Below are 23,436 nucleotides of genomic sequence, written 5' to 3' on the forward strand. Positions count from 1 at the left end.
AACAATGGTTTAAAATCTGCCTCCTCTGCTCTGAGTTTAAAGGGAAGTGGGAATTGAACAGGTCTAGTTACTCCTATCCAAAAATTATCTGTGTTTTGTGGGAGTAACAACCCAAAGAAACTCCAGTCTTACTTGTATTTGATATCTGAAACTCTGAGCAGAGTTGGGAAGTTTCAGTGGAACAAAAGAGCCACAATTCCTGCAATAAAAAAATTTGACTCAACAAAAGCCAGAAATTTTATTTACAAATCCATGGAAGAGGAGGAGGATGATACCATGAACACACTCCAGCTGAAAGCAAGGATTTATTGGAAAAGGCAGGAAATCAAACTGAGAGTCTCTGGTTATGGTCAGGCAATTATCCAGGAGTCAGAGAGACCAGTGGGAACCTTGGACTGGGATAAGGCCTTCCAATGGCTTCACTTCCTACTGGCTCTCTCCTTCTTGCCAACAACCTGGAAAAGGAAAAACAGCAGGAATAAAGTTACAAACATAGGCAGGCCATCCTTGGTTCAGGCAAACTGAAGTGCAGCTCCCAGGGAGCAAGTCCATGCTGTGCCTCGGGGAGCTCCGGGAATCTGGGATTGCCTGTGGGATTAAAGGGCTGGAAAAGCACACCCACCTGCCAGGTTTAGTGCTGAGACAGAGCAAGGCCTGGGCTCAGGGGCAGCAGTTAGAGCTGGGACTGCAGGAGAACACCCCAAACCCGGGTTAAATATCTGGCATGACACACAGCACGCTCCAGGAGAAACTCAGGTGGGAGAAGCCCCTGGATCATCCATGTTCTTCGCCCTTGGCAGCTTTGCCAGGGCCTCCCTCAGAATTCTGACCTCACCGTGCAGCTCCTACAAAATAGGAGAACTTACGGAAATCATCCAGCAATCCATCGACTTACACTTATTAAGAACCAAAGCTGCAGCAAAATGTGCTCAAACTCTACTGCAAACCAGCAGGTCTGAAGAGACGCAGAAATTTCTTCCAGAGGGGGCATGTTGGTGTTACTGCTTTAATCTCCTGACACTAGAGCATATTTGTACAAAAAATTCATTGAAGCAACTAAATTTAAATGAGATTCTTTTACAGTAAAGCTGGCCAAAAAGGAGTCTCAAAATTAACATATAAGCCACCGAGTTATTTTTTAAAAAAAGGGTGTCTTTGGTGTGTATAATTTTCCAGCGCCTCATGTGTTCAGTCCTTGCCATTTATGTTTACAAAGTTGATGCTTAAGACCTTGTAGAAAGCTCAAAAAAATATCCAGGACAATCCAGGTGTTTTCACAAGTACCCTCACTATGGAGCAGTGCCAGCCCCAAGTGTTTGCTCCCTCAGCCCAGCCCGGAGCAGGGTCGAGCTGCTGCCCAGGACGGTTGCCAAGGGACCCACTTGTTTGAAGCTGTAAATGCAAGGGGCCTGCACTGGAGTGCCAATAAATTTGACATAAGCGACTCTCATCTTTAACGGTGACTGATATTCTCAGGGAATCCACATCACCTTAGATGGGGCATTCCGCCATGGATTTCATCCCTCTGCATCTGAAACAAAGCTAGGACAAAAGTCAAAGGGCTGCAGGATAACTGGACAGCTCCAGACACCTGGTGGCAATCTAGGAATACCCTCTACAGCCCTACTACACCCTACATCACAAATTTCAAGTCCCCAGGACTTGTACTATTACCCATACACCCAGACTGAGCAGCAAGGCAGAGCAGCTCCGGGCCAAACACACACCAACACCCGTGAGACAGGACAGGACAAACAAGGGGACACAACAGGGACACAAATCCTCTGGCAAGAAGAATGACCCTGAAGGAGCAGTGAACTAAGAACGAGATGACCGAGGTAAGACTGAAGGCGAGCTGACCAGGCTCAGAGAACCCTGCAGGAAGAAGATGCCAACGGGATGACTTATCCCAGAAGACACAGAGACAGATGCCCAAGAATCCTACGGTCAGAATCCTCTACCTATCTTGGCATTCTTACAAGACCTAATCCACCGGACCGGATAAGGGCGGTGCACAGCTGGTGATACAGCTCAGAACAAGACTTGAAGAGGCATCAGCCTGCATGCTTGCGAAGAGAGACGGATTCCAACGCGTGTGTCCGAGAACACGAAACAAAGACGCCTGGCCGAGGAAGGCAGAGACCAGATATGCTAAGACGGATGCCAGGATTTTTAATAGGCCCCTCGAAGGGCTAAGGGACAAGACATGAAGCACAAGACACCCAAAAGACACAGAGTGCACAACAGACAAGTGACACAACACACACCAGGACTGCTCTGCCCTGCACACCTCAGCACTTTGATCCAAAATGAGACTTTCTCTTCATGTAGCCTAAGGGGTCACATCTGGGACATCCCTGTCTCTAAACCTGACTCAAAAAATCCCTCCCACTGACCCCTGCCCTGGCACCCCGCTTTCATCCCCTCTGTGGGGCTCCAAGCCCTCCACTTCTCTCTCAGATGTCCAGGGAGGCAAATCCACACCAGGTGCCAAAGAAGGCTGCCTCTCCCTCAGGGAAATTCCTGCTGTTGCCGGGCGGTTGTCTCCTAAGTCAGCTACAATCAAGAAAACCAAATATCAAAGCATAATCTTAGCAGCACGTCAGCCAAAAACCAGCAATTCTGCTACTCACCATCTCCTAAGAAGGCCCGGGTCCTCGGGCAGCACGCCTCAGCTGCGTCCAGAGGCTGACACTCACAGTGCCAAAGCCTTAGAGGCATTACTGGCACTGAGCCCACCCACCACAGCCTCCATTAGGGGTGTGAGCATCCCCGGTTGGGGCAGGACAGGAACGCACGGTGGACATCCGCAGTGAACCTCAACCCTGTGGACTCTGCCCCACCATGGGAACTTCCTGTCTGGCCCTAGCTTAGGGGTACTGCCTGCACCTCTCAGGACTTCTGGCATTGCCTTGCCATTAGGATTGCTGCCTGCACCTCTCTCAGGGAAACAGTGTTGGCAGCAGTGCTGTGAGGGCTGGTATACCTGTACTCTGACTTGTATCCTAGGCTGTACCCCTGATTTTCACTGTGTGTTCTCTAGTTCTTGACTCCTTTACCTCTCAAGCCCTGCCTCAGCCTCTGTATGTGTCACTATAAGCTCCCCCCTTCTGAACCCTACTTCTTTAGAGCCCTACACCTTCAAGGCGGGGACGCTCTACACCGTTAGTGTCCCAAGAGCTGTCCTGCAAGCAGGGCAGGTACATCCACAGTTGTTCCCTGCCTACCCTAAAAAACGTGGCCCTGAGACAGGGCAGAGGCTGACAGAGCCAAACTCTTTGCACAGGCAAAGGCATGAAGCCTTACCAACCGCCGCCCCGAGAGGGAAATCAGGAGCACTTCCACCGGCTGCGGAGAGACGGGGAATCCCAGGGTGGGTGGGGCGGGAAAACCCCCGTTATCCCCAGCCCTGCTGGATCCTGCTCCCCACTATCGCTTCCTGCCTGGCCGTGTCTGCACATGTCAGAGCGTCTGGTACGTTCCCGCACTAGGGCTGCTGCCTGCACCTGCTCTCAGGGAAAGCGTGCTGGTAGCAGCGCTGTGAGGGCCAGTATACCTGTACTCTGACTTGTATCCTAGCCTGTACCCCTGATTTTCACTGTGTGCTCTCTAGCCCTCGAGTCCTTTACCTCTCAAGCCCTCCTTCAGCCTCTGTGTGTCACTGTAAACCCCCCCCTGCTGAACCCTACTACCGTACACCTCGCAATCAGCATTGCCCTATAACAGGATGCTCCTGGGAAAGGGATCCCAGGGTGTGCTGGGCCAGGAATCCCCCGCTGCACCCTAACCCTTTGGACTCTAAAAGGAGACCAACAATGTCAAACTCCCTAGAACATGGAGATGGGTCAGAACTGCCCTGCCAAGGCTCTGGTGCTGCTGAGGAGAAACCCTCACCCTTTAATCCTGAGGGGACCATCCCACTAGGGCCCTCTCCTGTAAGGTAACTTTAAATCACCACCCAAGACTGAAAAGGTTTTCTCCCTTCTCCCGACCGCCAGCCCCAACACTTAGCTTTTGGAACACCAGCAGGCGAAATGCATCCTCGACAGAAACGAACATCTCAGCACCGTGGACGTCCAGAGGTTCTCTGCGTCCACCTCAGGGCCGCTGTACCCAAACTTTGGCTCCACACCTCCTCACACTACCTAGGATCACAAAACAGAAAATGCGACTATCCCCCTCCAGAAGAGTAATCCCCGGGGCTCCTCAGCACCGCTGTCGTGGCTCCCCCTCAGATCTTCATCCCGCTCCAGAGGCTGCCGGGAGCGTACCCAGCAAAAGGAAAAGGTACGTGCTGAGCACGGCGCACACCTGTGGGTCACTCTGCCTAAAGGCCGACTCACCAGCTCCCTCTGTTCCTTGGCACGCCTAGGACAGCAGCAGCACCCGCAAAGCAAAAAATCACGCCGAGTTGCTGTGAAACAGCACCTCCCAGCTCTGACTGAAGCACGCCACAAATATACCTTAATGCTGCTCCCATCTGGCCTCTGGCATCCGGGGCCAGCACATCTGGTAGGGGGACACCCGAAAATCAAAAAAAAAAAAAGAACAGTGAATGCTTAGAGTTGCACCAGCAAATAAGACTTGAGCAATAGTAACTACTACTGCCTACCCATCACTGCTCACCTTGCCCGCTGATATCCGGCCGTACCTCCTAAAAAAAACGACAAAGAACAGCGCTGTAACATAGCCACCATTTACACCTCCACTGCAAACACAAACAGTGACTGACCTTCTCGGGGGAGCCCCCTCACCCAGGATGGGGCATTCCGCCATGGATTTCATCCCTCTGCATCTGAAACAAAGCTAGGACAAAAGTCAAAGGGCTGCAGGATAACTGGACAGCTCCAGACACCTGGTGGCAATCTAGGAATACCCTCTACAGCCCTACTACACCCTACATCACAAATTTCAAGTCCCCAGGACTTGTACTATTACCCATACACCCAGACTGAGCAGCAAGGCAGAGCAGCTCCGGGCCAAACACACACCAACACCCGTGAGACAGGACAGGACAAACAAGGGGACACAACAGGGACACAAATCCTCTGGCAAGAAGAATAACCCTGAAGGAGCAGCGAACTAAGAACGAGATGACCGAGGTAAGACTGAAGGCGAGCTGACCAGGCTCAGAGAACCCTGCAGGAAGAAGATGCCAACGGGATGACTTATCCCAGAAGACGCAGAGACAGATGCCCAAGAATCCTACGGTCAGAATCCTCTACCTATCTTGGCATTCTTACAAGACCTAATCCACCGGACCGGATAAGGGCGGTGCACAGCTGGTGATACAGCTCAGAACAAGACTTGAAGAGGCATCAGCCTGCATGCTTGCGAAGAGAGACGGATTCTACTATGTGTCGAAGCATAAGGTTTAATGGCATCAGCACCTCACCAAGGAATAGGATCTGTTAAGAACAATGCCTAGCATTTCCAAGAGGTTGTTCAAAGGCCTAAGTCAAAAGACACACCATACGAGACACCCAAAAGACACAGAGTGCACAACAGACAAGTGACACAATACACACCAAGACTGCTCTGCCCTGCACACCTCAGCACTTTGATCCAAAATGAGACTTTCTCTTCACGTAGCCTAAGGGGTCACATCTGGGACATCCCTGTCTCTAAACCTGTCTCAAAACCCCTCCCAGTGACTCCTGCCCTGGCACCCTGCTTTCATTCCCTCTGTGTCTCTGAGCTTTCCAATTATCTCTGGGATGTTCAGAGATGAGAATCCATACCGTGTGCTAAAGAAGGCTGCCTCTGCCTCTGGGAATTCTTTGCTGTCACCCAGCTGCTGTCTATCTAGTCAGGTACCATACAGAAAACCAAACATCAATGCATGATCTCAGCAGATCTATGTGCCGGTCAGTGGGAGGGTCTCAGTATACTACCTGTGGACCACCTAATTCACACAAACAGTAATGGATGCTTAGATTTACACCAGAAACACCACTACCCTGACCACACAAATACAGGAGTTTTAGAAAAGAAAAAACAAACAAAAATCCACCAAACAAAAGCCAACTATTATTTCTCCTAATCCAGCTACCAAATACAATAAAAATAACTCCTATGTCTAGTCTCCTGAAAAAACCTCCAAAGTAAATACCCAGGACCCCCCCACCCTAAAACTAAAAGATCCATTCAACTATAAACAGTATCTCCCAAATTATCCATAACTATAGAACACATACTATAGCCAAACAAGCTAAATACACAAATCCCTATAACACAAAAAAACAATAATCTGATTTTAAATATTATTATACTCCAAGAAATGAACTACTGCCCCTTACCTCAAACCCACCAAAAAAACACTACACACCATGATAAAAGCCACCCCTAAATAAATAAAACCGCCCCCATACCTCACACTACAACCAATTACACCACTGTAAACCTCAGGAAACAAATCCTTGGAAAACATAATACCCCACCAAAATAAAAACCTCCAACAACACAACTCAGTTCAAAAACAACCTAACCCACATGTAAACTAAGAAGCCTAATGTAAAGTAAATAGATCACATTCCTCATCATACACTATTGCCAAGCAAAATAAAGCTACACAATAAGTTATTAAAGGCCGCTTTAAAACCATTAAACAGAAAAAAATTTGGAAAAAAAAAAAAAAGCTGCCTCTAACAATACACCTAAACTTCAACCAGCCAGGGTGGCCCTACCCAATCTGAATCCCTGCACACAATGATCAAAACCCCAATAGCACATATCAGAAGCTTATCAAAAAAGCTACTTAATTGTATGTTGTTGGGGGTTAGGTTTGTTCCTTCTTTCTCTAAAGAATTTTTTCCCCACAAGTTACCAAGGAGATCAAGTGTTGGATACTTGAGAGTACTTAACTGAAACAAAGAGGTGGACAAAAGGTGGAAGGGGGAGATAACGCAGGTAAAAGACAAAGCTTGAGGCAGCGGCGTGCTTTTCTGCTTCCGGCATTCGGGGAGACGCGTGTCTGCCGCTCCTGGAGGAGCTCAGCTGCCGAAAAGCACGCGGAGGGGAGAACGGCTGTTGCTGGCTGGAGGAGTTTCACTGTGGCCAAAGGGATCCAGTCCTGGGAAATCTACTATCACCGGTTCGGCCTGAATCCGGAGTTTTCCCAGCCACCCGCGGGGAGCTGGTCCAGGCCCTGCCTCTCCTTCGGCTTTCTTCGGCGCTGCTCCTCTTGCTGCAGCGTGACCCTGCACCCCCTGCCCTGCCGGGACATCCTGCCCCTGCCTGCCGGGACACCCTGCCATCCCAGCTACCTGCCGGGACTTTTCCACAGTTCCAGCTTGGTGCTCTGAGGATCCTGCAGGGACACCGAAACCAAACTGCCCTGGGTTTTGTGAAACAAAGCCCTCAAGGTTCTTGGTACTGTTGTCGTTTGTCATTAAGGCTGTAGTTGTTTGGTGGGGGGGGGAGTTTTTTTTGTGTTTGTTTGCTTTGTATTACATACTAGTAAAGAACTGCTATTCCTATTTCCCAAATCTTTGCCAAAGAGCCTCTGATTGTAATTTTACCTAGCAGATACCTGTCTTCCTAAACCAAGACATATGTCAAATACAAACCCACCCATAAAGTTATCTTCACTCAAAAACCAAATTACATGTAATAAATAATGCCAAAAAAATCAAACAAAAGACTATATATCATCAAAGAAAGCAACAGTGAAAAAAAACACGTATAAGTACCCCTATTTATAAAATCCCAGGTGGAGAGAAATCCCTCTTACTTTAAACACAAACAAAAACAGAAGAGGAGTTTCATTATTCATTTTGAACTCTTTTTGCCTTCGTAAGCCCTTTTTCTTCTGGGAGCACTTAAAAGAGATTAGCAAAACAAAGCTGAAAAAGAGAAAAATCCCCCCTACAACTCCACACTGGCTTACCTGCTGCTGCTGTCTGCCACAAAGAAACACTCCACATCCATGTACTCCTGCAGGCACTATAAGAGGCTTTCCCACCACTGCAGCAACCCCACATAGAAACTCAACATGAGTTCCTCAACCTCTACAGCTCAATGGAAAAGTGAACCGAGGCTCCTCTGTTAAACCGCCCCTGGCAGGAACCGCCCCATCATCATTGTAACATCTCACACCTGCAGCTGGTCTGCTCCCTCATTATCCTGACAGGTCACACCTGTGGCTGCTCTGTTCTCCCCTCACCGTTTACAGCTCATACCTGGGGCTAGTCTGTCCCCTCAATCATTCTGTGACAGCTCTCACCTTGCGGCTGCTGCCACTCCGAGTGTGAGGGCAGGGGCAGAGCGGACTTGCTGCTTATTCCCCAGAGAGTTCAATGTCTGCACCTGACACGCTGGGGCAGCGGGCTTTCCTTGCTATGGGTAAGGGTCCCTCTTCTGCAGGTGCCCAAGGCTGAAACTGGGATTCCACCTCCAAAAGTCCATATGCCTGAGATCCACAATTCCTTAGGAAATCCCCCAGAAGTCATTACCCTCCATTTAGAATTTTGCCTTGGAATCATTGTTAACTTGTCTTTCTGTGGAAGTGTTTCAAACATTCATTGAGAGTTCAGAAGCCTGGTTGGCTTTTTTATGACTTAGCTGACAATCCCAGGCTAAATCCAAACACCCAGAATTACGAGGAACTACGGAGACCATTTATAAATACTCCCCTTCCTTGCAACTTTATCGCTTATCGCAGATCCCTGGGGCAGATTTACTTTCTTCCCAACAGCACCATTCTGGCAGAGATCCTACTTCTCAGACACAAACCGAACGCAAACCTGCCACGGGGGGGATGGGGCGGGCGGGGGCTGGGCTGGTGTCAGAGCCGGGGCGGAGCCTGGGCTTGCAGCGGGGGAGCGGGGCTGGGGCCGGGGGTGAACGGGGCCGGGGGGGATCAGGGCCGGGGGATCTGGCAGAACCCCGGGCCCTCAGAGCAGGGCCGGGGCCGGGGCCGGGGTGGGGGGGCCAGGGAGGATCGAGGGAGAGGGCGGAGCCACGGGCCCTCAGAGCGGGGCCGGGGCAGAGTCTGGGGCAGAGCACAGGGCGGGGCCAAGGCGGGGCCGGGGCAGGGACGAGGGAGTAGGACCGGGGGCGATTGAGGCCGGGGCCGGTATGGGGGTAGAGCCCAGGCCGGTGCCAAGGGTTATCGGGGGATCGGGGCCGGGGGGCTGGTGCCGGTTCTGAGGGCGGGGCGGAGCCCCCGGGCCCTCAGCGCAGGCTGGGCAGGGCCGGGGCCGGGTGGGTTCCCAGGGCCCGCTGTCCAATCAGCGCTTCCGATGCCTCAGAGAGCCCACGAATCGCGAGCCGGGTGGGGGTCAAAAGGGCCCCGGAAGGGGCTGTGGGGATCTGTGGTTCGGTGTGGAATGCTGAGGTCTGTCTGTGTGGGTATGGAGTTTCTCCAGGCTGTTTTAGTGCGGTGAGAATTTGTTCATTTGTTTCTGTATAAGCTGTGCTGTGTGGGATTGTGTTTATTATGTAGTGGGTGATGGTAGGTAGGGCTGAGGGGCTGTTGTTCTGTGTGTTTGTCAGAGTTTCTCTCTGAATTCCAAGATATTCTGTTATGTGTGGTTAGGAGGCAGACGTTGTTTTAATTTAGCTTGTTTTTGGCCTTTTTTGGTGCTAAATCAGGGATTTTTTTGTGCATTCTGTCTCAGTGTTTTCTCTTGCTTGAGCTTTCCTATGGTTGAGGTAGAGGGAATGTGGGGAGTTTTGTGCTGTGCTATAGAATTTTCTTGGTAAGTTCTCCTATAAATCAAAGCTATGCTAAGCCTTGATGTGTTTGCAGGTGTTGGGGGGGGGGGGGGGAAGGACGTGTACTCTTGGGGTGTGTTGTTTAGGGAAGGTACCAAAGTTTTCCTGTCTTTTTTTCCCCCCTTTAATCTCCCGTGACATGTGGGCCTGGCTGGTGTCTGGTAGTGAAGGTTTTAATTAGCCTTTCACTAGGAAGAACATGGTAGGAAGAAACAACCTTGTGAGGTTTGCTTTCTTGGCTGGTTTATGGAGTGACTTCAATTATAGAATTTCTGTGGAAAGTGCTATCATGTTTCAAAGGGCTACTTATTGGAAGCAGAGACAGCTTTTGAGTAGTGTGAGTTATTTCTGCTAGTTTAAGTTTTTTGTTCCATAATATTTAGGTTGCCTCAGCCCTGGGCAGGGCAGTGGTGCCTGAGGGGCAGGGAAGCAGGGGCAGAAGAGTTGGAAAAGGTGTGTGAGACCTCCCTTAGGTGTCCCCAGTCTGGGAAGGGGCTGAATGATAAATGGCACTCAGGGCAGCTGGGGTTTGTTTGGGTTGCTTTGTTTGCTTTTGGTTTGGGGGTATGTTTTGGGGACTTTTATCGTGGGGGTAGAGAGTGTTTAACTTGTTTTGTCTGGAGGAGCTTTTTTCCTTGTCTTAGCTTTGTCATGAAGCATGAAGGTTTTGTACTGGAAACTTTGTGTACTAGGTCCAGTGTTCGGGGCTTTTGTCTGGCTTGGGAATACTTCCTGTTGTAAATGGCTATTTGAGTTCTCAGGAGATATGCTTAAAGGCATGCAAGAGTTTCCTTGTCTATGGAATTTTCTTATGGTTATTCTTTCTGTTTGGTTTTATTTACAGAGCAAGATTCATTTTTGTGTTTATGCTCTGTAGCTCAGCATGTACAGAAGGTGTATTGACCCTTCAAACCAAGCACTGCAAGTGCACGGTGGTTAATTGGATTAATTGTCTGAGGAATAATGGATGAAGTCTATTCCAGTTTCTTTTGCCACCCTGTGGGAATGTGGTGTTCCTGTGTGCATGGGGTTTTAGGCGCGCTTGGGGAGAGGTAGAATCAGCACTTGGATTACTCCGGTTACTTGATGGGAAATGTGTGTTTGGAGCAGCCCCGTGAATAAACTGGTCTGGATACATGATGGGAAATGTTTTGTCCTTCAGTATACCCAGGAGCTCAGTGGATCCTCCCACACCGAGCAGTGCCAGTGCCCGGCAGTGAACTGGAGCAGTTGTTGCCTGAATGGGTTGAACCTGTTGGTGCTCTTGGTACACCGTGAGGATTTGATGTTCCTGTGCACCTGGGGGGGACCTTGGCCGTGCTTGGGGAGATGTAAAATAAGCGCTGGGGCTGCTCTGGACCCGTGATGGGAAATGTGTGTTTGGGGCAGCCCCCCGTGGATAAAGTGCTGTTGTGTGGCAGATCTGCAGCAGTGCTGGGTTTGGCAGCGGGACTGAAGGGTTTGTGAGAGCAGAGCGGGGAATGGACCCATCAGCTCCAGCAGGGGGAGGAGTGTCTGCTTCTGCTTTTAACCTGTGCGAAGCTGAAAGCCTGTGGCTGTAAAATTAGCAGCAATACTGGTGCCTTCTTTTATCGCTCAAGGTCACTGGCCAGCATGGAACAAGAAGCAACCCAGGACTTGTTGGTGCCCTGGCAGAGAGAGAAGCAGCAAATGGTGCTGAGAGAATTTCTGGGAGTGCATGTGGGGTCCTGGTTTTCTTGATAGCTTGAGAAAGGATCTGAATGGAAAAATATCTATCTTCTTATGGGAGAATCTGATGTGGAACATTGGACCAGGATGACTTGCTGTGACTTCTTGAAAGCTGGAAAGAAGGCGATGTTAATCTTTTTGGCTAGAGGCAAAGTGTCTGCAAAGCCTTGGAAGAAGCCTATGCCAGGTAAGTGAGGACACGAACAGGAAAACACCTGGAGGCTGTGCTGTGATTTCACGGAGGGTTATGGATTCCTGTCTCAAATGTCCATGTGTCAGTAGGGCTGGATCCAAGTGCCCCGGTGGAGAGGCAGGGTTGTCCTGCGTTCCAGCTTTTTAGTGGCTGGAGTTTTGCCCAAGGAAGAGCAGCATCCTGATTTTGCTGCCATGTTGAGCCAGCACAGAGCTGTTGGGTGCCTCCGTCCAGGAGCAGCAGGAGCCTGGATTTCTGTCCCTGGGATTGCCTTGCTGTCCAAGACGGGGGCTGAAGGTGAGGGGCAAGGCAGGCCTGGGAGCTCTGGGAGTCAGGAGTGCCAGGCCTTTCATCTCCTGGTGCTGCTCAGGTGTTCACCAGAGGGTTTTTTGACGGCCTTTGGCTTTCTGGATGGAAGCAAAAGGGTCCTTTCCCCTCCCTGCCTTCTGTCATTCCCAGGTCAGCCCCTGCTCTTTGCTGGCAGGCTAAATAGCCTCAGGAGTGGGCCGAGGAAGTGCTGCCTGATCTGTGAGGTTCCACAGGAGATGGGAGCAGGCTTTGCGCAGAGGTTCAAGCAGCTTGGGACTTCCTGAAGGCCTGAGGCCTGAAGCAGAGTCTTGAGGCAAAGCTGACCTCTGGGTGAGCCTTCAACTCAGATGTTGTGTTTGTATCCTGTCGGCAGTGCGGTAGCCAGGATCGTTAGTGTTCTGGGCTAGGTCCGTGCTCATTAGTGAAACATGGCTTGACCTTTCTGTGTTCAGAGGCCGGACAGGGCCCTGAGATGAGTCCTGTGGCCTTGTTGGGAGGAGCGGGGCCAAAGGCAGCTCCTGCATTGCTCCTGAAGCCCTGGCCAGGCTTTGGGGCGACGCAGGAGGAGGCTGAGCCCAGCTGTTCCCACCGTGGGAGTTGTGTGCACCTGTTTATTGCAGCATTTGCCCGACCTGGGCCCTGTCCCGGCACAGCCGGAGCCTCTTGGCCTGCGGGCGGACGCACCCGCGGGAATTGCCAGTTCTGGGGGGGCTCTCCAGGGCTGGGTTGTGACAGGGGATTCCCAGCTGCTGGGGGTAAGGCTCAGGGTCCCTGGTGCTGGATCTCAGTCCCTGTAGGTCACCTTGGGTAGCAGTGCTGGGGAGCATTGCTGAGCTTCTCCTTGGGAGGTTCTTGGCTGCTCTGAGCTGTCTCCAAAGACCCTGAGCTCCTGAGGTTGGTGTCTGTGTCTTTGGTGCTGACCCTGCCCCCTGGCCAAGCTACTTTGGAGGGTTTGAAGGGTCTAGGGCTGAGTGCCCTTTGGGCAGTTTGCTGCCAGCCTGGTGTGCTCCTGGAAGTGCCGCTGACCTGCCAGGACTGAGGAGCTGCTGGCTGGGTGCTGGTTCTGTTCTGCAGTGGGAGCAGGTAGCCCCTTGGAGGGCTTATAGAGAAACCTGGAGATGGGCTGGGGGAGCCTGAACTGGGTTCTTCTCCCTTGCTGACCCTTGATAATAGGGCATTAGGGAGTTGCACGATTCTAACTCATGCTTGCTTGGGCAAATGAACAGAGCTCGGGAAGGTCCTTGAATGTGTGGGGTTTTTGTTGTAGTCCTGGTTTAGAAGCACCTTCTGTTGTAAAGGAAACAAATGGTGCTTGCTGCCACTGGGAGACCTTAGTTCCTTTCCTTCAAAATGTTTGTAGTGCTCTGTAGCTGATGTGCTGCTATAAACGTGTGTAAGGTTCTTGTCTTTGTAATGTATTTCATCATATTCCACGTTGGATTGAATCTCCACATTCTAAGAGAGACTCCAATCTTCCCTGGCAAATACCTGTCTATCAAAACCAAGACAGTCTCCTAGCCTGGAAGCAAGAAACTGCTTTAGGTGGATCTCAGTGCTCTCGGAGGTTCTTTCTGTAGCTTTGCTTGGACCAGGAGCCCCGCGCGGTTTTTGGGCTCTCCACAAGCAGGGAAGCTACCGCAGCATGGCAACTGCATCTCCTCGTCCAGGAAGCAAGAATTCGCTTTTTCGGCAGATCCTGTGCTCTCTGAGGCTGTTTCTTGTAGCTTTGCTTGGAACAGCAGCCCCGTGTGCTTTCTGGGCTCTGCGCAACCAGAGAAGCTACTGCAGCATTGCAAGAGGGTCTCCTAGCCTGGGAAGCGAGAAATTGCTTTAGGGGAAAAAAATCGAATATCTCAGGTAGAATTGGTTAATCAGTGTTTATTATCTTGGTGCCAAAAAATTCATAATCAAAAGAGCAATTCTTATTTTATGAGCAATATGTTTCTAATACTAATAAGACTTGGCACATTAGATTTTTTTTGAAAGATATAACGATATTTTGTATTGAAAAATTGCAGACTGTTTATAGGCCTGTTATTTAGCTCCTCAAAGTCATGCTAGTGAATATGGTTTTTTTAAGAACTATTAATCTCTCCCAAACTATTTCAGAATTTATTTCAGGGAAGTAGTTGATGATTTTTTTTTTTTGCTTCATCTTTGTTACAAGTATTTTGAGTTTAGGTTTTTGATAAAATCACGGTATGGATTATACAGATACAAGAGTGAGCAAGAAATTGAAAATACAAAGTAGTGTGGTTTGTTTTTTAATTTCTTGTCCTGTTCTACTTCCTCATGTATTTCACAGCACAAAGAGGAATAGAGCAGAGTGAGAACTTTGCCAGAAGGTATGCTTTTTTTCCAGGGAGATTGGAATGGTTCATCTTCTATTTAGTGACAGATAAAAAATTACTTTAGCTACTTTGCAGATTGTTCTTCTTCTCAAAGTAAATGCTATACCATTTCAGACTATAATTAAAAAGGATGTAAAATAATTTCATAAAACCCCATTTTTAATTGTAAAACTTTTTAAATTTTGGCTGTCTGGAAGTATTTTTTTAGAACATGCAACAATTTTAGTCTTATTTTAAAGAGATATGTAAGACACCTTGTATTTATATACTGATATACATATAAGAATATTACATAGTTGAATTCTAGATATTTTTACTCCTGATAATTGCATATACTACTCCAGCTGGAAACATGCAGTAGGTATTGTATCATTGGGTTTTATTGGTCCAACTGTATTTTAGAGCTTTTTCACTTTAGAGTAGGAAACAGGACTAGAAAAAGATTACTTGTCATTGAAGGAGAACATCATCTATTCTAAATCCTGAATGTACAGAAGCTGCAACTCTAAATGGCACGTGTTTTTAGTGCAACAATAAAACAAAGAATTGTATGTGAAGCATGAGTCTGATGTTCTTGTGAATCCCTTGAGATGAGAATACCTATGCACAGACAGATAAATTTAGATGGAATACACACCGAATTCCATGAATTCTGTTAATTGTGATAGAATTTATTCTATTTGAAACCACTTACTGGAATCAAACTGCAAATCTGATTTATTACACTAAGATTCAAGACGTGAGAATTCCTTGCATAATTGAGTGAAAAATGTGACGGGTGGGGTGGAAAACTAAATCCAGCTCTTGCAACTTCTGTTGGACTAAATCTGCAGAGGAATAGTTGTAAACTTCCATTCATTATTCCTTTCTTGCTTGTCCACTTCATTGCAGAAACTCTCAGCTTGTAACAAAGGATTTATGTAACCATTGAAGCTGAAATGTGCTGATATTTGTTTGGTTCCAATTAGATAAATGGTGTCCTTAAAATTAAGTGCCTGGGTAAGGTGTGGCTGTTGAAGTTGTATCACTGTGCAAAGAGCTAAATAACCGTGCTTCTCCATGAGGGAAAATGGTAAAGCAGCATACTTTCTGCCCTCTGTACAGAAAATAAAGAACGAAAATCTATCTGGTTGTTCTTCGGCTTGAGATCTCAATTTTGGCGTGGTGTTCTTCCAAGCTGTGCTGGGTCAAAGCTCACATTCAGGTCTGAAGTGCTGAGTAATAGATCTGCCCATGTGAAAAACTTTGGTATGTGTCCCATCTATCCTAACTTGGTTTTTATCTAAGTTATTAATTTTACCTTAATAGGTCTTTTTCCCCTAGAGTTTCTTCTTTTCAGTAGAAAACATTGACTAGTGTGTGCAAATACAGGTCAAATCTGTAGAAGTGTATCTAATTCTTCTTTTTTGTAGTCAATACAATGGCCGACTTAGCATGTTAACAGTGTGTCATCTGGCCTGAAGATGGTTATTGAGCAAAAGATAAACATTTAAAGTTGTTTGTGCTAAATTTTACTTGCTGTATTCCTAGCAGACAACTGAACCCTGATATAGGAGAGTAAGTTCCATCCTAATGACTTTGAGTAAATTTGTGATGATTAATTGATGCATTTCTTTGTCAGTGTTTTCCAGTCTCAAGTGAGGATATGCTTGAAGTAGTGTTAAATTGTATTGCTATAGCGGCTGAGGAAAGCAATTTGCAAAGAACAATAAATGCCAAAGATAGAAAAGAAGTGCTCTGGCTATCAGCAAAACAAACCAATAACCTAACAAAGTGTTCATTTAACACCTTTCCAGACGGCAAGAATTTTCCACAAAAGCACATTGTTTGCCATCACTATCGCAAACATAGGCATTTTCTCCTCTAGTGAAGGCAGGCATCAAATTATTCCTATACTGATATGAAGATCTAAACCTTGTTCCTACATACTCCTAGCAAGAATATTTCTCCGTGCATGTAGGTAGATTGAAATCAAAACGTGATAGAAAAGGAATTGTATATCATGATTTGTCACAAAATTGAAAATGAATTGTTGAAAGGAACTTGATCCTCTAGTGCATTGTGCAATCACTCTGCAAAGTAGTTGATTTAATATGCTAATTTTCTACTTTTCCATCTTCGTATTGGATCCTCTGCATGAAAGTGAACCCCAAATTTTTGTACAACAGGGATTCTGTTTCAATGCTTCTAAAATGAAATAAAAAAGTTTTTGAAGCGACTGCAACATTTGATGAAGCATGATGTAACTCAATTATAGTAGCAAGTGAATTTGAACAACTTTTTATGTGGAACGGCACAGGTATATCTAAATATTTAGGTACTGGATTTCAGCGGTATTTGAGGAGGTTTTAAATTTTATTTCAATCTATTTCTTAAAAAAGATAAAAATCTAAAAGCTAGAAGAAAATACCCAAGGAAAGTCATTATTCAGTGACAATTCTATAATTTTGTCTTTGTAGCTACCGAATTCTTTCCTTTTTAATGTGTCTTTTAAAGAACAAAATATTCCTTGAAGTTTGAAATTCAGTACGAACTGTACTGAATTTTTCGGTCAAGTCTTTGCTTTGACAGTTGTCCCACACAAGTTGTGATCATCATTCCATGATGTGATGCTGTGTTGTGCATTTGATGTTGTCTGTTGGGTAATAATTGACTTTTTTTTCCCCCCTATCATAGTAGTAACCTTTTTTGGTATTCAATGGCAAAAATGGCCCCTGGAAGCTTTCTGGTGCACATGCAAGAGCAAAGTCTCAGGGAAAGCATTGCTCAGAGCATTGCATTCTGTGATTTGCAGTCTCAGAACGTGCACTGACTTGAACATACCTCTGCATCACATGGGGAAGTGCCATAACTCTGGAGGGAAGAAATGGAAGCTTAATGTCAAATGAAAAAAATGTGTTAAAGCTTTTAAGAGCAAAGTTAAAGACAAAGATGAAGGAAGGAATGTGTTCAGAATAAATGAATTCATTTTTAATTATAGCACTTTGCTTTATATCAGCTGAGATTATAAGGTGAAGTAATGATAGAAAGAAAGAGTGCCTTCATAGCCTTCAATGGATGCCTGTAATGCAAAGAATTCTGCTCTTACATCCATTCCACTTTTAGACATTTTGCCCCTTATGCTGATTTCTTTCATTCTGATCAGCCAAATACAGACATCTGTCCCTCAGTACCTCTAGCCAGGGAGCTGATCTTAACTGCACTCTCTGTTTCCATTGAGTTCAGCATGTTCTGATTTTTCTCCCGTTTTCCTGCTGTCATTCTCCCTCTTTCTGTTTTGATAATAAAGCCAGTTTAAGGCAGCCTCTGTCAGCGGTATCCAATTGTGATACCCAGGAAAATTCAGTTCTTTTCTAGTCTAGGCAGTGAAAATGCAGTTCTGCTCTCTGCATCCTTGTTAAATTAACCTTTGCTGTGAGGATTCTGACTAATCAATAACAGTGAAGTTACGGGCAGTGCAAAAGAATCAGAAAACTATTTTCTGAATTTTGGTAGGAGAGAAATTTCCACCCCCCCTTGGAATCTAACCATTCAAAACATCCCCCAGATTTTAGGACAGAAGGAATTTTCTTCTAATGAGGGGGAAAAAATTGAAGATTTGGGGAGGAAAAGCCATGAATATAATGAGAAGGAAAAAAAAAGTGGAGAGATTTTAGGTCCCAACAAACCATGAACATGTTGCAGTCACTGTGGCAGTGCAGGAGTTCTGCTAATTTCTAATAGTGAAGAAGTTAGCCAACAGAGATTGCATCTGGTTAGAGATTTCAAGACTAAACAAGTGCCAGGTGTCATGGGCCCTTACTGTCAAATCCATTTTAGCCTTCAAACTCAAGAGCTTAGTCATGGTGTGTATTTTCTTTGATCCAGATACTGTCAAAAAATGAGAAAATACAATTTTGTTGCTAGTGTTTAGTGTTTTTCAGCAAATGTTTTCTATGTAAATGTGCACGTTTATTACCTGAATGTATTTTAATTTGATTCATTATTTATAAATTAGCTCACGTATCATTGGCCTGCAGAAATTGTTGTAGATCTGTATCAAGACGTTAGTAGAGGTGAGCTAGTGGCAAAGTGTTCTGGGTGACACATCCATACCTTTGAATGGAGGAAAAACCAAAGGAGGCATTTTATTCTCCCATCCAGTATTTTGTGCTTTCAGTTGTAACTTGTGCAAGACAAGGCTCTGCAGTCCAGCAGCTGCACTAATCAGATTCAGCTGAAAATTAATTAGTGTCCTAGGAATACTGTCTCTTTTATTCTAGAAATTGGAAAAGAGAGTGAAGTTCTTGAGAGAAGGTGTTTCTGGAAATGACAGTGGAAGTCTGTATAAATACATCTAATATTCTAGGTTTTGTACTTGCACCTCTTTCTATATGTTTCTAACAGTTAATCAGGACAGACATAATCTGGAAGATAAATAGGAAAGTGAATTCCTGTCTTTTTGCACCTATCCTGGTGTAAGACAGTTGTGTGACAATGGGGTTATTTCTTACAGGAGGCCTAGGCCTACAGCCTACCTATTGTGTCTAGCAATGTTAGCAATGCTCTGTTATGTTTATATTATGTCTAGGAATTAGTTAACTTTCTAAAAGGCAATGCTACTGAACTTTGAACTGGACTTGAGGGCTTTTCTGTCAACCAATAGAGTCTCTTCTTTGCTTAAGGCACTTAAGGCATATTTTGACTTTGTCTACAGCTAAAGCCAATCAAGAGCCTGAGTTTAAGAGCAGGGAAGGGCTGTGCACTTTCCTTAGGATTTAGCTGCTTTCTCTTGTCTCTTTCTCAATTTGTCCTAAGCTGGGGCAGCCGAAACTTTTGGCAAGGGGAAGATGCAGTAAAAGGCTTTAGGCTGTGCCTTTATGTTGTATCTGTGTACAGGAAGATGGAAAAGGTAATGGTTAGAGTGAATTAGCTGCTGTTTTGAGCTACTGTAGCTGGGCTTTCAGAAGCCTGCTTCTGGTTAAATGTTTGCAAGGCTAGTCCTGGAGATTCTTTCTGGATGAAGGCTGCTGTGGACTCTTCATTTGGGAGTAAGTCAAATCTTTGAAACCAAACCTAAAAACTCCTATAAAACAGGTATTTCTATTGACAGGCAAGTTTTTAATCCTTGTTTCTTTTTGTTGTTATTGCTGTTTGTTTGGTTTTCTTTAGTCGGTTCTTCAAATCTTGGAATTCTCAGGTGCATAAACTCAGGATTATTGTTTTAAGATCTGTCCCCATTTAGAAGCAGTGCCTTTTTTAGGTGTGGTCAACTTGTGCATCTTGCTTGGTCTAGTTTTCAACGGGTAATAATTTACTCTTTCTCCATTTTTCTTTCCTACTTACCCAGGCACTGCATGATGCTTCAAATGAGTTTGGTATTTCTACTGGTGGCTTCTTTAGAATTGACTGTGAGTTTTTTGTCTGAGGTTTTTAGAATGACCCTAGGAGCTCTAACAGCAGCTTCCTTCCTTGCAAAGAAGACTCATTTCACAGCAGTAATCTCTGAATATCTTGTTGGGGAGACCTTACTTTCCTTGGTACTAGGTAAGGGGTAGGAAAAACTCTTCTCCTCTGCAGCAATCCACAGTTTTTGATGACTTCCAACTGACTCAATTAGCTCAGAACTGGAATTTCTTCCAAAAGTGAATTGAACAACAGGGCTGTTAATTTATGGTACTGCCGCTCTGCCTAATAGTGACTTGCCTAAAAAAGTCTCCCATAGTAGTTTAATCCTGTTTAGTGAAAAACAGACAGTTTTTTGCCGTGTTCTTATTACCTTCTTTGGGTGGTTTGGAGTCTTAGAAGCTTATCGAGCATCTCCCTTAAATTTTCCCTCTTAAATCTAATAAAAAAACCCAAAACCCAAACAATTGCTCTCCAGCTGTTGACTTGACACTGCAGGAATGTTTTGGGATTGGATCACAGTGGAGACTTCAGGACATACATTATGAAATCAAACACTGCATTTTTCTGTGTAGGTTCTTTTCTCCTTTATATTGCAACCAGAGAAGCTCCTGCAGCAGCGCAAGTGCATCTCCTAGCCCGGGAAGCGAGAAATCTCTTTTTCGTCAGATCTAGTGCTCTTGCCGGCTCTTTCTTGTGGCTTGGCGCGGCAGCCGCGTGTGCTGTCTGTGCTCTGCAGAAGCAGAGAAGCTACCACAGCAGCACAAGTGTGTCTCCTAGCCCGGGAAATGAGAAATCACTTTGGAAGAAAGCAATCCTCTGCTTCCGTGTTTCTGGGTGCTGACTGGTGGGGCGAGCCGTGTGATGTCGCATGAGGGCGTGCGGTGTTCGCTGGCGGGAAGGGCGTCATGGAGAGGGGCGCTCCTCTACTCCTCTAGTGCGGTGCTTCCCTCATGAAGGAGAAAGGGCCGTGGGTGTCCTCACAGGCGACTCGAACTGAACGTGCCCGTCAGGTTCTGGGCGTGCAGGTTGCGTTTGTTGCAGAACCCCCCACAGTCTGAGCTTTTGAACTCTAGGAAAAATGGGCGGGTTTAATAGGCTTATGAGTATTACCTTCTTTGTCCAGGGGTTGCCTAAAGCTGGTTCCTGTGCTGCTGAAGTCTCAGTTAAATGGTCAAATCACTGTGCAAAGATTTTGAAAACAATATGAAGAGTATCAGGAAGAGTGAGGTAATGGTCCAAAAATGGAGAAAGTATGTCTGAGAGCATATCTGTGACAGTGACCAGGTTGAAGTTTGGGTTTGTTCTTATTTTTAGTTTTGGCTTAAAAAATTAAGGGGAACTGAATGCATTGTGTACTTGCTTTTACTATGTATTGATAGAAGATGGAAATACAGGTTAAAAATGGAACTGTACTTTAGGAAGGCTGAAAACCTTGACCTAAATTGGACTCTAAATTTGAGATAAATTTGTAATGAAGTTGAATAACGTAATATTTATAGTAGAGATGCAGTAAATGGTTTCCAGGTAAATGTGGATATTATTTAGGGAAATGGTAAAATATTTATATGCAAGTTGTTTGGATTGAAATTGGAAATAAATGGTTTATGAAGTAGATCAGATCTTTGGAGGAAATGTAGATGATTCTCTTAGCTAAATCAGAGAGGGTTGGCAGCAGAATGAAATGGATGGGATTTTGGTTGAATTTTTATCACTGGTAGCAATGGTAGCCTGTGTCGTGGTACTGCTAATAGGGGTAATCATATTCCTGGGTTCTGCATCTGTTTCCCAGGAGACAGCAGTGGTGGGAATGTTTGGGTGCCAGGCTGTTGCTGTGGTCATAATGGGCTGCTGTCCATGGAGTGTTGGGGGCGCCAGGCGGTTGCTGTGGCCCCAGTGGGCTCCTGGTGTGTTTGGGGTCAGTGTGCAGTGCTGGGCACGGCCCTGGGCAGAGCAGCCTCGTGCCTGAGGGCAGGGGGAGGCCTCAGGAGGCTCTGGAGGATCAGCTGCGCCAGGGAAGCCCTTCTGCCACCAGGAAAGCCCTTCTGTCACCAGGCCTGTGATGGTGGGTGAGTTACTCGTACCGTGTGACCCAACCAGAATGCAAAACTTTTAACTTGCAGTCAGGCCTTAAAACAAGGTTTTTTTTCTTTCTAGATGTTGCTGAAACATTGTACAAATGCAGTAAGCCATGTCTGTGTTAGAATATCCTCCTTTCCTCATTGTTTGACCCACGTTATTTTTAGTGCAATAGCATTGTATCTGTCAAAAAGAGTGTTCTAGAAATAAGTTGCTGTCATGGTGCAATGCAGTTTCTAAATGACATAGCAGGTATTTGAGACATGTTCTGGTACTAATGACAGCTTTTTTCCTGAAATGATTTCTTTAGGGTTCTTGTAGGTAGAAATAAGTGTTCTTTCAGCTTTAATGAAATGTTCTCGGAAGATGGTGTTGGGCCTAGACAGGCTTGACTTGTGTCATGAGGTCATTCAGGGCTCGGATGCACTGCAAGTGATTGCATTTGTCATTTTCCTCTTAATTTCTGAGCCACAGAACAGACTCATTTAAAGAGTTTTAAGCAACAATTGTTTAAGAGACTTACAGATTTATTTTGCATTATGGCTGTGATTGTGTGCAATGATCTGGTTCTGTTCCTTAACCCCCAGGGGAAATGTGAATCATTCTGGGCTGAATCCATAATTTGTAATTAACTTTCAGTTGTGAGAAAGATAACATTTACGCTAGAGATGCAGTAAATGGTTTTCCAGGTAGTTGTGGACCTTACAATGAAAGTGCAAGTTACTTATCTGCAAGATATTTGGATTCCAGATAGGAGCAAGTCTTAGTAACGTGCAGTAGAAAGGTCATGGTAATGGATATTTATTTTCTAGCCCAAAGCTCGCATCATCTCTTGTGAGCCTGGCAGCCAGACTGTGTTGTGTAGGTTATCAGGCTTCTGAAGTGATATCCCATTTGATAACTGCAGGGAGGAACTCTGATTTATTATCAGTGTAGTTTCTCAGTGTCTTCATTACAAGAATCTGTGTCTCTGGTTCTGTTTTTGCAGTTGTTCTAATCATAGCAAGAAACTAGTCATAAGTTGTGCCTCCTTTAGCTCTGAGCTGTCACAAATCTTAATTCTAGCCATGTGGAATTGTTGTGGCAATTGTCTCTAGTTACTATTGTTCAGCTAAAGTTACTGGCATTTGGCTTTTTTGCTGCCTTAACCTGCTTTTCTTCTAGCAATGCTTTGCAATTAAATAATGATTCTTTTCTCCCCTTCCCTGTACACTCTGCCCTCTGCATAAATACTGAGTTGGAAAAAATGTGTCATATTTTACTGTGACTTTGCATGGTACAGGTGACTCTCTTAAAAGACTTGCTTCTCTGTAGTGCAGCAGGTAATGTTTTGTACTGCATATGTAAGGTGAAAGGGTTCAAAATTTTCTTTTGGCCAACTTTGTGGATGATTTCTGCCAGTAAATCGTGCGGAGAAGGATTTTGTTGTGTATGCAAGTTCCAAGCTTTATTGTCCTGAAAAAAATGGTGATTCTACCTGTATTAGAGTTCAGGCTGGCTTAGTCCATGATTTCTTAAAATATTCACATCAGTCCTGTATTTTTACTGTATTAGAAATGAGTGTCTGTGTAGTGGGCTGAAAACATTTGTTTAACTTTACTTTAGAATCCCTCAGATCTTTGGTGTGGTTCCTTGAAGTTTGATCATGTTTTTTGTAACAGCAATTTTGTAACCTGGTGTAATTACCAACAG

General features: G+C 45.7%; 2 long non-coding RNA genes across 4 annotated transcripts in view; one reads left to right on the forward strand and one right to left on the reverse strand.

The window, feature by feature from the left end:
- Positions 1–211: 211 nt before the first annotated feature.
- Positions 212–8,037, reverse strand: LOC136305405 (uncharacterized). The gene is made up of 3 exons (XR_010725316.1): positions 7,889–8,037; positions 623–845; positions 212–455 (listed from the first exon to the last, which is right to left on the reverse strand). It is a non-coding gene; the product is annotated as an uncharacterized lncRNA (long non-coding RNA).
- Positions 8,038–9,167: 1,130 nt separating this feature from the next.
- The window catches only part of LOC136305406 (uncharacterized), a 32,468-nt gene continuing 18,199 nt past the window's right edge, over positions 9,168–23,436 (forward strand). Inside the window, exon 1 of one of the 3 annotated variants that reach the window (XR_010725318.1) lies at positions 9,168–9,382. This is a non-coding gene — a long non-coding RNA (uncharacterized lncRNA). The remainder of the gene's footprint in view (positions 9,383–23,436) is intronic. The other 2 variants (XR_010725319.1, XR_010725317.1) reach the window with 2 other exon arrangements.

Source organism: Chamaea fasciata, unplaced genomic scaffold (assembly GCF_029207755.1).
Source record: "Chamaea fasciata isolate MVZ Bird 193981 ecotype frontalis unplaced genomic scaffold, bChaFas1.0.hap1 SCAF_397, whole genome shotgun sequence".
NCBI classification, from domain to species: domain Eukaryota; kingdom Metazoa; phylum Chordata; class Aves; order Passeriformes; family Sylviidae; genus Chamaea; species Chamaea fasciata.